General features: G+C 38.3%; 1 long non-coding RNA gene and 1 other non-coding gene across 2 annotated transcripts; both read right to left on the minus strand.

Annotated features, from left to right (window-relative positions):
• Positions 1 to 822: 822 nt before the first annotated feature.
• On the minus strand, positions 823 to 9,861 carry LOC139038267 (uncharacterized). The gene is made up of 2 exons (XR_011491238.1): positions 9,734 to 9,861; positions 823 to 4,837 (listed from the first exon to the last, which is right to left on the minus strand). It is a non-coding gene; the product is annotated as an uncharacterized lncRNA (long non-coding RNA).
• On the minus strand, positions 8,035 to 8,138 carry LOC139038336 (U6 spliceosomal RNA). The gene has a single exon (XR_011491329.1). It is a non-coding gene; the product is annotated as a U6 spliceosomal RNA (small nuclear RNA).
• Positions 9,862 to 13,535: the final 3,674 nt, after the last annotated feature.

Genomic DNA, 13,535 nt, shown 5'->3' on the forward strand with positions numbered 1-13,535 from the left:
AGGGCTTTAAGTTGACAGCAACAACCAGCACACAAGCAAAGAAAATGCATTGTAATCTAACCGAGTGTCCTCTCACTGATCTTATGTTTATTGCCCATAAACTAACCAGAAATAATTTCTGGATATGGTTGGCCTTTTTCTGTCTTTGAAAACAGGAATCTTCCTTTAAGAGAGAAGCCACCACATATTTTCATTTCGAAGTGTAATGCCTCTGACCTATTCTTCTGCATTAGAGATTGGCTCATGTTATCCCATAGAGTTCTTGTTTGAATAACAATCAGGCATAGAACACATTTATTTTAGGCAAGTGTGTGAGATAGAGCAGTGTTTTATCCAGAAAGGAGCAAGAAAAAAAAGTACTTTTCTTCCCATTGTAAATACTGTACAATGAAATTCTCAGACATGACATCATCAGTTTCTGGTTTCACAATGAGGAATCTTAGTTGATAGAGCTGGTCAGGGGAGAATGAGAAGCAGATGCAAGCAGTTTCAGAGAATGTGACTTTTTAGCATTTCTAAACTGTTAGAAAGTATCCATTTGAAATAAGCTCTCCAGGAATTATAGAATTTTTCATGAACAACAAAGGGGTGAATAAAGTGGTAGGTTTAAGAAAAGCAAGTTGTTTAAGCATTACCTAATTTATAATATGTGATTATAATAAAAACATGGAAAACTATATTCTCATGCAAGACTTTGTTTTAGCTTCAAGGAGATTAAAATCATCAGACTGGTTTAAATAAATGTCTAAAGCCTATTGTTTATCACCCTTTCTAGATAAATTGTACCACTTTCAAAGTAGATGAAGAAAAGAAATACAAATATTGAGTTTCAAAAAGTGGTATAATAGGGTAACATAGGCATTCAGAGTTAAGGACTTCAAAACACATTGTTCAGTTCAGTTTATATCAGTCACTCAGTCGTGTCCTATTCTTCGCAACCCCATGAATTGCAGCACGCCAGGCCTCCCTGTCCATCACCAACTCCCAGAGTTTGCTCAAACTCATGTCCATCGAGTCGGTGATGCCATCCAGCCATCTCATCCTCTGTTGTCCCCTTCTCCTCCTGCCCCCATATCCCTCCCAGCATCAGGGTTTTTTCCAATGAGTCAACTCTTCTCATGAGGTGGCCAAAGTATTGGAGTTTCAGCTTCAGCATCAGTCCTTCCAGTGAACACCCAGGACTGATCTCCTTTAGGATGGACTGGTTGGAACTCCTTGCAGTCCAAGGGACTCTCAAGAGTCTTCTCCAACACCACAGTTCAAAAGCATCAATTTTTCGGAGCTCAGCTTTCTTCACTGTCCAACTCACAATTAAGAGACTCCTAAACTGCAATTCAAGGACGGATGATGGAGCAACACCAAGGAATGGAGATTTTTCCAGTACAGTTTACTGTTCACAGTACTTATATGACTTAAGAAAAAATATGGATTCCCCTCACCACTCTAAGTGCATGTCATTTATGAAGAAAACATATCAAAGGAGACATATGCTTTTTAGAAAAATGCTAATGTCAAGAGTATAACATCTTCCAAGTTCAACCTAAAATATTGCTAAATGTTGAAGGGGGTTAACTATTTGCTATTTTCATAGGTGTATCACAGAAAGCTCACAATTATATCACATTCAGGAAATAACAGTTATCCATCTTATGAAAAACACAGAGGAGAAAGAATCTATATCAATAATATATAGTCAATTAAAATATCCATGAGTAAAATATACACAACCAAATAAGGTATACAGAAATAAAGAGAAATAAAGCATAGCCAAATTAACATATGAAGTAGATGCTCAATCTCATCCATTAAAAAGATGTTAAGATCTAAAGACTATTTTTTTACCCTGTGAAATTATTTCAAACTTTTTTTAACTTGGTGTATATGAAAGTGTAGAAAATAGCATAAACACATAAACCTACATATACTCTGCTAATGGGATTAAATGCCAGTGCTATCAAACTCCAAGAGATCGTGAAGGATGGAGAAGCATGGCATGCTGCAGTCCATGGGGTTGCAAAGAGTTGGACATAAATGAGTAACTGAACAACAGCAGCTATCCTGTAGGAGGGCTATTTGGCAGCATATAAAAACTGCCAGTATTTGATCCAGAAGGTTTATTTCTAGTAAATTTTTCTAAGAAAGTATTTCCATATAACAAAGGAAAAAGTTTCATATAAGGTTGTTCATATTTTTTATAATGGCCAAATATTAAAAGCAACTAAAACATCTATCTATAGTGAGCTTTAAAACATAGTTTGATTACTAAACAGTAAAAAAAAAAAAGAATGAAATGCTATTTGCAGTTATGTGGATAGATTATCATAGCATGCAAAGTAAGTCAGAAAGAGAAAGACAAATACCGTATGATATTGTATATATGTGGAACCTAAAATATGACACAAATGAACAAAACAGACATAGGGAACAGACTGTGGTTACCAAGGAGTCAGGGAGGGTTGAACTGGGAGTAAAGGGTTAACAGATGCAAGCTATTATATATAGAATGAATAACTAGCAAGGTCCTACTGTATAGCACAGGGAACTATATTCAAAATCTTATAATAAACTAAAATGAAAAAGAAAAGAAAAAATACTGGTAATATGATGCAATACTATACTGCCACTAAAAAAACATGTTTTAAAGACTATTTGACATAGCAGAACAGAGAATGGTTCACTTTATAATGTGACAAACCAGCAAGATACAAAACTCAACATACATCAAGATTTCAAATAGGTGAATGTGTATATAATATATGTATCTGTCTTTATGTACATCTAGGAGATAGCACTACTAAATGTTAACAGTGTCTATCTCCTCATAGTAGAATTAAAGTTATTTTGTTTTTTTCTAAATGGAGAAAATATGTAACCAGCCTATATGTCAATTGAAATATTACAAAATATTCCTAATTCTGTAATGAATGAATTAGCAAACATGTCAATTTGCTTGACTTGTTAAAATATATTCAACAGTTGAGCTGATGAAACATAGTCACAGTAACTGTACACTGCTTGAATGGGTTTGAAGACACATCTGTGACCTAATAAACAAATAAGGTGTGGTGGGAACCAAAGTGGAAAATCAGGATCCCAGGCACCAGCTCACAGCATGTTCTCTGTAATGGGACACACTAAGCCAATCTCAGCCAGAAAGCATTAAAAACTAGGAGAGACTAACCCTGACTAAGAAGAATGTGAATGTCTCACCACAGAGTCAGAAGCAGAAAATGAGGAATCTTGTTCTCCGACTTTACGTGGAAAAGAGAGCCATTTCTTTTTGCTCCTTTGAACACAAGACATCCTGTACATCTGTCAGGAGTGCATCTGGCTTCAAGCCACAGAAACTCCAAGTAAGCAACGGATTAGACAATTTAAGGGGTTTTCCTTTTCCTTGTGTCCAACTGCCCATGGTGTAGTAGCTCCATAACGTCATCAGGTACCTGGGCTGCTTCTACTTGCTGATTCAGTCATTTTAGTGGGTGGCCCTTACCCTCGTGCTTGTTACACTGTGGTTGCAAGATGGTGCTGTCCAAGCAGAAAGGGCATGGAGAAATAAGAGAAAAGCAAAACCTCATGCTCAGGAAGCTGCCACCTTAGAAAACTTTCTCGCCCAGAAACTTCCATGCATGTCTCATTGGCCAGGATGATGCTCATGACCATTTCTTGAAGCATGGGAGGCTGTAAATAAACTTTTTTACCTGAGCACATTACTTCCCCTTGCTGAATAATAAGGAAAAAGAAGTGTGGGAAATGGGCAGGCAGCAATCACTGTCTTCCACACTCTGGTACCCAACAGTCTGTGGCATCCACTTTCAAAAGCTGACAGTTTGTGTGGGCCAACAGGTGGCCTCAAGTCTATCTAACCAGTTCCCCGCAAGCTCTCTTGATGGAGGTTGCTACATCTATTACCTTTACAGCTCCATAGCACAAAAGCATAAAACCTCCAGCCAAAACATGGAAAGCAAGGGGGAAAAAAATAAGTCAAAAGAATATTTCTATCCTCAGTCACAGCCACTGTTGGTTCTACCCATGATCCCCTCCCTCCTTTCTTGCTTATAAAATGAATGTCTGTTTGACTTGTCAGCAATGTGCCAAGGTGCATGTTGCTGCTGCTGCTAAGTCACTTCAGTTGTGTCTGACTCTGTGCGACCCCATAGACGGCAGCCCACCAGGCTCCCCCGTCCCTGGGATTCTCCAGGCAAGAACACTGGAGTGGGTTGCCATTTCCTTCTCCAATGCATGAAAGTGAACAGTGAAAGTGAAGTCGCTCAGTCATGTCCTTCTCTTCACGACCCCATGGACTGCAGCCCACCAGGCTCCTCCGTTCATGGGATTTTCCAGGCAAGAGTACTGGAGTGGGTTACCATTGCCTTCTCTGAGTTGCATGTTAGGGACTGGTAAATTATAGCCTCCCATCAAATCGGTTCTCCTGCCAGTTTTATAAATAAAGTTTTATTGGAACACGAATGAGCCCATTCATTTACACATCGTCTATGGGCCACTTTTATACCATGGCAGCCACAGAACTGAGCAGCTGCTACAGAGACCATCTGGATTGCAAAACTTAAATTACCTACTATGTGGCCCTTTAAAGAAAAAGTTGGCAGACCCCTGTCCTAGATAATTACCTATGATTGGACTGATCCAGCTAAGACATGGTTCTTCATTCTCCCACCCTCCCTCACACCTGGGGTGACCATAGAACCATACAACTGGACAACTGCTGGGATGCTTCTGGGGGAGTTTTTAATTTTCTTGACTAAAAGGGTAGTCATAGCCAATCCATCTTCCTCCTTCCTTCTTCCGGGCTTGAATGGGGATACAAAAGCTGAAACTAGAGCAAACAATTTGGGAGCATTAGGAGAAAAGCCAAAAAGAAATCCTAAAGCTCTTAAACCTGACACCTTTAAACCATGATATCCATGCTGAGAACAACCTACCTCCAGACTTCTTATGTGAGCATCATATTGTGTGTATGTGTTTGTGTTGGGGGGGGTTGTGTGTGCACTCAGTCATGTCCGACTCTTTGCGACCCCATGGACTATAGCTCACCAGGCTCCTCTCCATGGAATTTTCCAGGCAAGAATACTGGAGTGGGTTGCAAGGGGATCTTCCTGACCCAGGGATCAAACCCACATCTCCTGTGTCTCCTGCATTAGCAGGCAGATTCTTTACCACTGAGCCATCTGGGAAGCCTGAGCATAATATTATGTGAGCTTGTTTATTTAAGCACTATTATTGGACTTCCTGGTTTTCATTACAGCTGAATACTGTATATAGCTTAACAATATAGCTTATGTCCAAGAGGGCCTTTTTGATAACTCCCAACTATGCCCTTATAAGAGAACATAGCCCAGAACATATTATACAGTACTGTGTGGTTATTTAAAGAGCTGCCCACATTTTTCTTTTTAACCATGAACTTCAGGTTATTATAGAATAAAGTACAGTGTAGTAGTTTAAGAACAAAGGATTGGAGCTCTGCTTGAGTTGAACTCTCTGGCTGTAATGCTTACTAATATAACTTCAGATGAGTTATTTGATTTATCTAGAAATGCCATTATGTGAAAAATGGGAAAAATAATACTTCTGTATCACACAGTTTTTGTGAGGATTAAATTAAATTATGAATATATGGCACTTGGTCTGCTCATGCTCATTAAATTGTTAAAATAACTGAGATATGATTTATAAACTAATTTTAATAGTTATCCCTATTCTTTAGTCCCTAAAGAAAACAAAGTATTTAAGAAATTACAGGAAGGGTATTCCTTGGTGGTCCAGCAGTTAGGATTCCATGCTTCCACTGCAGTGGGCAGTGAGTGAACTGCAGTGAACCCTAGTCAGGAAATAAGATTCTTCATCCAAGCAACCAAAAAGAAAGAAAGAAAAAGGAATTACAGGAATCCCTCCAATATTAAACACAGAATAAAAATAATCAATTTTAGATTTCTATGAAAGAAAAGGTATTTTTAAAAAACCTTTGCATTTGGAAAACTTACCTCTTGAAATTCTACCTCCTCCTCTAAACTTTACTCACCTGGAAAATTGATTCTGTTTCTCTCACCTTGAAGATATATCTTTATCTCCTCATATTTCCATAAATCTATTTCTGCCTCTTCTTCTGCACCTTCAGATATGTTACTCAGTAATAAATCATTAAGTCAACAATATTCATCAAGCATCTGTTATGTTCAGCAAAATTAGAAACATTTTCATTCTGTGAGAGAGAAGCCAGCATTCCACAGGTAACCATGTCTTCTGTCAACACAAGTCTGCAATCTGACAGCTGACACTCTGAGAGTCTGAAAATTGTAATGCTAGATATTTTTGTAATATACAATTTTGTGGAATTTTTGAATGGCAATACATTGCATATTCCTTATTACATGTAATCCATCAAAGGTATGGGACATCACCTTATAATTACTGCATTACTGCAATTAAATATATTAATACTCACTCTAAGAAGAATGAATAAATACTAAACACAGACTCACATAATTTATGTCAACTTCTACTGCCAAATAATTTAGGCCAAGCGAGGTTTTATCACCAAACAAGTTATATAGACCTTTTTATTTTTTCAGGTTTTTTGAATTTCAGAATTGGAGGAAAAGACTTGTAGATTTGTACCACACATTTCAGTAAGATGTAATACAGTCTTGACAGATGAGCAAATCAAAAGTGGCTTCTCTCTCAATAGCGTTTTTTGGGTATATAACTCAGCGATGTTTAGTATATTGACAAATTCTTAGAGTTCTGAATCTGCCCTATCTGCCCACATTTCCTCATACTAGTTTTTTTAATTTTATTGGAATATAGTTGCTTTACAATGTTATGTTAGTTTCTACTGTACAGCAAGGTGAATCAGCCATATGTATACATATACCGCCTCTTTTTTGTAGGTCCTTCACATTTAGGTCCGCATAGAGCACTGAGTGGAGTTCCCTATGATAAAGACTATGTCTTCATTAGTTATCTATTTCATGCGTAGTATCAATAGTGTATATATGTCAATCCCAATGTAATTCGTCCTTTCCCTCCCATTCCCTCTTGGTATTCATACATTTGTTCATGTCTGTGTCTCAATTTCTGCTTTGCAAATAAGATTATCTATACCATTTTTCTAGATTCCATATACAAAAAATTTACATATTTGTTTTTCTCTCTCAATTCACTCTGTATGACAGTCTCTAGATCTTTCTATGTCTGCAAATGGCACAATTTCATTCCTTTTATGGCTGAGTAATATTCCACTGTATATATGTACCATATCTTCTTTATCCATTCCTCTATTGATGGACATTTAAGTTATTTCCATGTCCTGGTTGTGGTAAATAGTGCTGCAATGAACATTGCGGTGCATGTGTCTTTTTGAATTATGCCTTTCTCTGGGTATATGCCCAGTGGGATTGCTGGGTCATATGGTAGTTCTGTTTTTAGTTTTTTAAAGAACCTCCATACTGTTTTCCATAGTGGCTGTATCAATTTACATTCCTAACAGTGTAAGAGGGTTCCCTTTTCTCCACATTCTTTACAGAATTTATTGTTTGTAGATTTTTTGATGATGGTCATTCTAACCAGTGTGAGGTGATGCCTCACTTTAGTTTTGATTTGCATTTTTCTAATAATTAGTGATGTTGAGTATATTTTCATGTATTTGTTGGCTATCTGTATGTCTTCTTTGGAGAAATGTCTGTTTAGGTCTTCCACTCATTTTTTTTTAATTGAGCTGTTTATTTTATTGATATTGAGCTACATGAGCTGTTTGTATATTTTAAAGATTAATCCTTTGTCAGTTGCTACATTTGCAAATATTTTCTCCCATTCTTTTGAGGGTTGTCTTTTCATCTTGTTGATGGTTTCCTTTGCTATACAAAAGCTTTTAAGTTTAACTGGGCCTCATTTGTTTACTTTTGCTTTTATTTCATTTCTCTAGGAGGTGGGTCAAAAAGGTCTTGCTATAATTTATGTCAGAGTGTTCTGCCTATGTCTTCCTCTAAGAGTTTTATAATGTCTGGACCTTCGAAAAGTATGGGATGCTTCACAAATCTGTGTGTCGTCCTTCACAGGGGCCATGCTAATCTTCTTTGTATGGTTCCAATTTTAGTATATGCCCTGCTGAAGTGAGCACATTGTCAATGACTTTTTGATTATATGAACTCAGCCAGTGGCTCAGTGGTGAAGAATCCACCTGCCAGTGCAGAGTCGTGGGAGACACAGATTCAGTCCTTGGGTTGGGAAGATCCTCTGGAAGAGGAAGTGACAACCCATTCCAGGATTCTTGCCTCGAAAATCTCATGGACTGAGGAGCCTGGAAGACTACAGTTCAAGGGGTCACAAAGAGTTGGACACAGCTTAGCGACTGAGCCCACACACACAAGCCAAGGCCAGACATACGTGTCCTCAGACTCCTTTTTGTAAATTATATAGAAGAATCTCAGATAGAAAGATCCTCAAAAAGTTGTTCAATATCCTGCTCCCTGACCCTAAATTGCAGCTTTGGATAGTCCCAGCTCCCACAGATTAGAAGGAAATCTTGTGCTCTCCTGGGAGGAGAGTGTATAAATGAACATGACAAAGACACTACTCCTATATTTTGGAAAAAGTCAAAGAAATATTTTTTCTTTCTTATTTATGATTTTGAAAACTGTGGCCTGTGTAAGCCAAAATAGGAGGTCCTATTCATTCATCACTTTTACCTTTCCTCTTTGGAAATGTGAGATGCATGTCCAATGCCCAGAAAACCTGAAAACAACCAGTTTCAAACATTTCTTCTCCCACACCTAGTTTGATTTTCAATTTAGCTTTAAACTTGGAAACAAATCTATGTTTGGAAGACATGGACTAAGCAGAAGAGCTTTGAGGAACTCTTAAGCTCAACAGCATAAAGCTATGAGCAGAATGTTTTTGTTAATATCAATTATTACAGCTTGCAAGGTAAACAAGTTTGATAATGAGTTCCTCCAGGCTAGAGTCAAAGCCAAAATGACAGACATTTTGGAAATTTTTCAAGTCCACATAGTGGCTCTAATCTATAAAATTTATTAAAAAGTCTAACATGTAATTTAGCACCCACTACTAGTAACCTATTTTGCACAAATATTCTCCCAGGTGGTGAGTGTATACCAATGCCTCTATTCATTGCCTTGACCTTGACTCTTAACCTTGAATCTTTATTCACTTCCTTTGGGGTCAAAGGCAAATTCTCATTCTAATGGTGACAGCTCAAAGATACAGCTGATTTTTGTGGCACCTTTGTGCAAATTACAAAAGGCTGCTCACTCTGGGAGGACAAATCAGAGCAGAGCTGAGGGCATCATATCAGCCATCACCATTGCCAATGGCTCTGCAAGCAGCATGTAGAGACAGTATGCTATGTGGCTTTTGTCAGAGAGACCGAAAATTTGCTGAGGCTGAACCCTTCATCGTTGGGCCAAATTTTTAAAATCATTCATCAAATTTTTTGTGTTTTCTGAATTTTAGGGCCCTGAAGCAAAACATTTGTTCTCCCACTTAAGTTACTAGTTCTAGAATCACTCCAGACCCCCAACTGTGCTTCCTCCCACTGTCATCACTGAGATTGGGCCTCCTATGCTGGTCAGTTTTTTGCTCCTCCAGATCCACTCCCCACCCTTCTCTGTCCTAAGGCTCCTAAGGCTGGGCTCCTGAGCTCCTGTCCTGGGCTCCTAAGGCCTGACATTCACTGATTGTGACACTCAGATACCTTTGTCCTCTGGTTTTGACCAGTGTTGGTGAGAAGTTCAGCTCAGTTCAGTTGCTCAGTCATGACCGAGCGAAGTCTGACTCTTTGCGACCCCATGGACTGCAGCACGCCAAGCCTCCCTGTTGATGAGAAGGCTGCAGGCAAAAGAGAGATAAAGGTATTGATTCCCAAGCTCAAGCCCCACCCCCGCTCCACTTCCCACGCTTGGTCGGCTTCTGGCACTGCTTTAGGATCTCACAGTTTGAACTCGGAGGCTGCCCCACGTCCAGCCGCACCTCCAGATCTACAGCTCTCTTGGGTTCCACTGTTCAGTTCCTGAGAGCTTTGCCATTTGTTGCTTTTCCCCCTAACGTAGCCCACACCCGACAAAGGCTAGAGTCCACTCCCAACAGTCTCTGCGGTTGGCCCTGTAGAGTGCACGCTCTCTGCCACTTCTGTCACCAGGAACGCTCCCATTAGCCTCACTCTTTTCTTCACCAGTGCTGCTCATCCTTCTTTCTCTTCTAAATGTCCCCATGCTGGCCTCCCTGTTTGACCCTCTTCCTATTGCCAGCAGAGAGATCTGATCAACGGACTCTTCTCAAACCAGACGGAACCCGGCCCTGCGTACGAACCTCCCTCCCACCCCCTGTCTCTGAGCAGCAGCCACACCCCGCTTGCAGAGCCAGCCCTCCCTGCTCCCCTCACCTCCACTTCTGCATTTCAGCTGCTGCTTCTACCTCAGAACCTCTTTATCTCATTCACACTCCCTGCTGAATGCCTACTAAATATTTGATAGCTAAGTCAAGTGTTATTTTTCCATAGCTTTCTTGAATTCTCAGCTGCTCCCTTTTTCTTGCTCTCTTGCCTAACCCACCTTCCTGCCCATATCTTGAGAGACTGTGATACTGCTATCCAAACACCTATAAGATTTTATTATATTTATTTGTTCGCTTGTCATTTTTTCTCCTATTAGCCCCTTGAAAAGTCAGGTCCCAAAATCCAGCCAGTGAAGGCAAAATGGAGGCGTTTAGTACACTGAAAGAAAAAAAGAAGAGGAAGAAGAAAGGCAGACTACTGAAAGGAATTGTCCTGCTCAGCTTGCGAAGTATCCTATAAGGTCTTCATGCGTTGCGTGAAGGCAGAGTGAGTTGCATTCCTTATCTCTGAGTTTGGGGATGACTACTAGATCTGTGCAAAGATTTTGATAGTACTAAGGGATGAGTGCAAATATTCTTTTCTTATCGTTAAATTTTAAAATGAAATATTCTAAAGGTGAAATAATGCTAGAGTATTAAAAAAAAAACAATTTCAGGAGGAAATTTTTAAAAAAGGACTGTTTATCTAACTTGAAAAAAATAAAAAGGACATTTTCCAATTAAAAATCAGGGTTATCTGCATTTAACTGCTTTTTGGTGGCCAGCTTTTATTATTGCTGTATCAAAATGGAATTCAAGATGCATTGGGTAAGTATTGGCATTATTGAAAATATGCCAGAGAATTTAGTTGAAAAAAATGAAAGTTTGAATTTAAAGATCACGTTTTAAAAGGAAAACCCTGTTTACTCAACTGTTATTTCCTAGGTGTCTATTCTAGATGGTATTTATACAACTATGAGAAATAGTAAACAAAGTTCTAGTTCCTGCCATCATGGAGCTTAGAGCCTAGTAAAAAAAAGACTTCAACCAAATGTTACTTAATATTTAAATGTCTGTTACTTACTATATGCCAAGCACTCCTCTAAGAAATTTACAAAGTTTATTTTATTTAATCCTCTGAACAAATCCATACAGAAAAAAATTTACTATAATTCCTATATTTTCTTATATTATACAACTGAGGCACAGGAGTTAAGGAAGGTTTCTGTGAGTCACACAGGAAGGAAGTAGCAGAAGCAGGATTTAAAGCCAGGCAGTCTGGTCTAAGAATTTGTGCTTATAAATACCTTGCTATGTTTACCATCTATGCAGGAAATGATCAATTACAAAGAAAAAAAAAATGTATTTTAGTGTTCATTACAAGCCTAAGTCAAAGGTATAGAATCAATTCATTCTTTTTCAAGATTCAAGACCTAATTAAAACTATATCATCATCATATGTCTTCTCTGAGCTCTTATTTGGGCCATCTGTTGAAGCAACATTTTCTGATAGTCTGGTATATACTAAACACTGTACTGAATGGGAGGCTTCCCTGGTGGCTGAGATGGTTAAAAAAAAAAAAAAAATCTGCCTGCAATGTGGGAGACTTGGGTTCAATCCCTGGGTTGGAAAGATCCATTGAGGAGGGCATGGCAACCCACTGCAGTATTCTTGCCTGAAGAATCCCCATGGACAGAGGAGCTTGGCGGGCTACAGTCCATGGGCTCACAAGAAGTCAGACATCACTGAGTGACTAAATACAGCATACTGGATGGTAGAAACACAGAGAAAATATAATTGTTACTTTAAAACTGTACAGGGAGGTGGGGAGTTTGGGGGTAAGGGGATAATGATATACAACAGTCAACTGTTACATGCCAGTACATATCTGCTTCCTCTTAGGCTTCAAATTTGTTTTTCACTAGGACCCTAATTTGCTCTCAGGGGCTTTGCTGACAATATGGAGGAAATAAGAGAGTGGGAACAGACTGTTGCAGTAAGACATAATCGGTTCTGTCCTAGCATGTACACTGCCTGTTAAAAAGGCAGAGAAGTGGGGCATTAGCCCAGTGGGATGGGTTAGGAAGGGCTATGAAGAGCAGATAAGGGTTAAAATGGTCTTAAAAGAATAAGTAAAATCATTTAAGGGGGAAGTGGGAAACAAAAATTGTTTTTGGATTTGGTCTAAACAAACACCATCTGATCCATTAGCTTGCCTGGTAGATTCAGACATCGTATTAATACTAAATGAATATACAACCACGATTTTCATGTATTATTTTTTGAGATGGCCACTTTTGAGAGACCACTTCACCAGAGGTGATGTACAGTAGTGGTTAAAAGCTTTGATTTTAGATTCATATAGATGAGTGTTTGAGTCTCTCTCTCTCATTTTTTTTTTTTTTTTGGCTGTATGACTAAAAGTAAAGTTAATTTTGCTTTTTTGAGATTCTTATCTGTTCAAACTTAAATATAACAGTTGTATGTGCTTTATAAGTGTTTCATGCCATAATGCAAGCAAAATATTTAGTGCATCTATATGATACTTGATAAATATGCTCATTTGGATATTTATCAAAGTCAAAGTTTTCAAAGATCTTTAGTTACCACATGAATCTGTTTCATTAATGAAAGAATTAGAGTCTTAAGACCATACTGCAAAATATTAAAAAAGCCCCATTGCCCAATTGGGTTTTGTAAATGTTTAATATGTTCTAATCATAAATATTTTTTTGCCTTTCTGTTTGAACTTGACTATCTCCTCTTTGAGGCTTTTCCTTTTCTTTTGTGATAATGGGGCTTAGGTCCTAACTATCAAGAAATAGTCCCCCCATGTCAGAATGTGATCTTGGCCAATTTCTACAAACAAAGTAAAGCTCAGTTTCTGCCCTGATGCCTGTGGACCTTAAAGCTTACCCACACTAAATGAATTAATATTCATATAAATAAATATAACTCAAATCCAGAAAAAAAATTAGACTTGGTAAAATTCGAAGCATAACAAAGAGATTGTTTTGAAGCATTTTAATGTTTGGCCATGCTGTCAATATATTAATGAATGTAGTATCTTTATCAGGATCCTTTCAGATAATGAAGATGATGCTCATTCACTCACCCTATACAAATTCTCATGACAATTTATTAGGTAGTAGCATTGAAGGCTGGCAGAGAAAATTTAAAATGT

This window comes from Odocoileus virginianus, chromosome 14 (assembly GCF_023699985.2).
Source record: "Odocoileus virginianus isolate 20LAN1187 ecotype Illinois chromosome 14, Ovbor_1.2, whole genome shotgun sequence".
Lineage (NCBI taxonomy): Eukaryota > Metazoa > Chordata > Mammalia > Artiodactyla > Cervidae > Odocoileus > Odocoileus virginianus.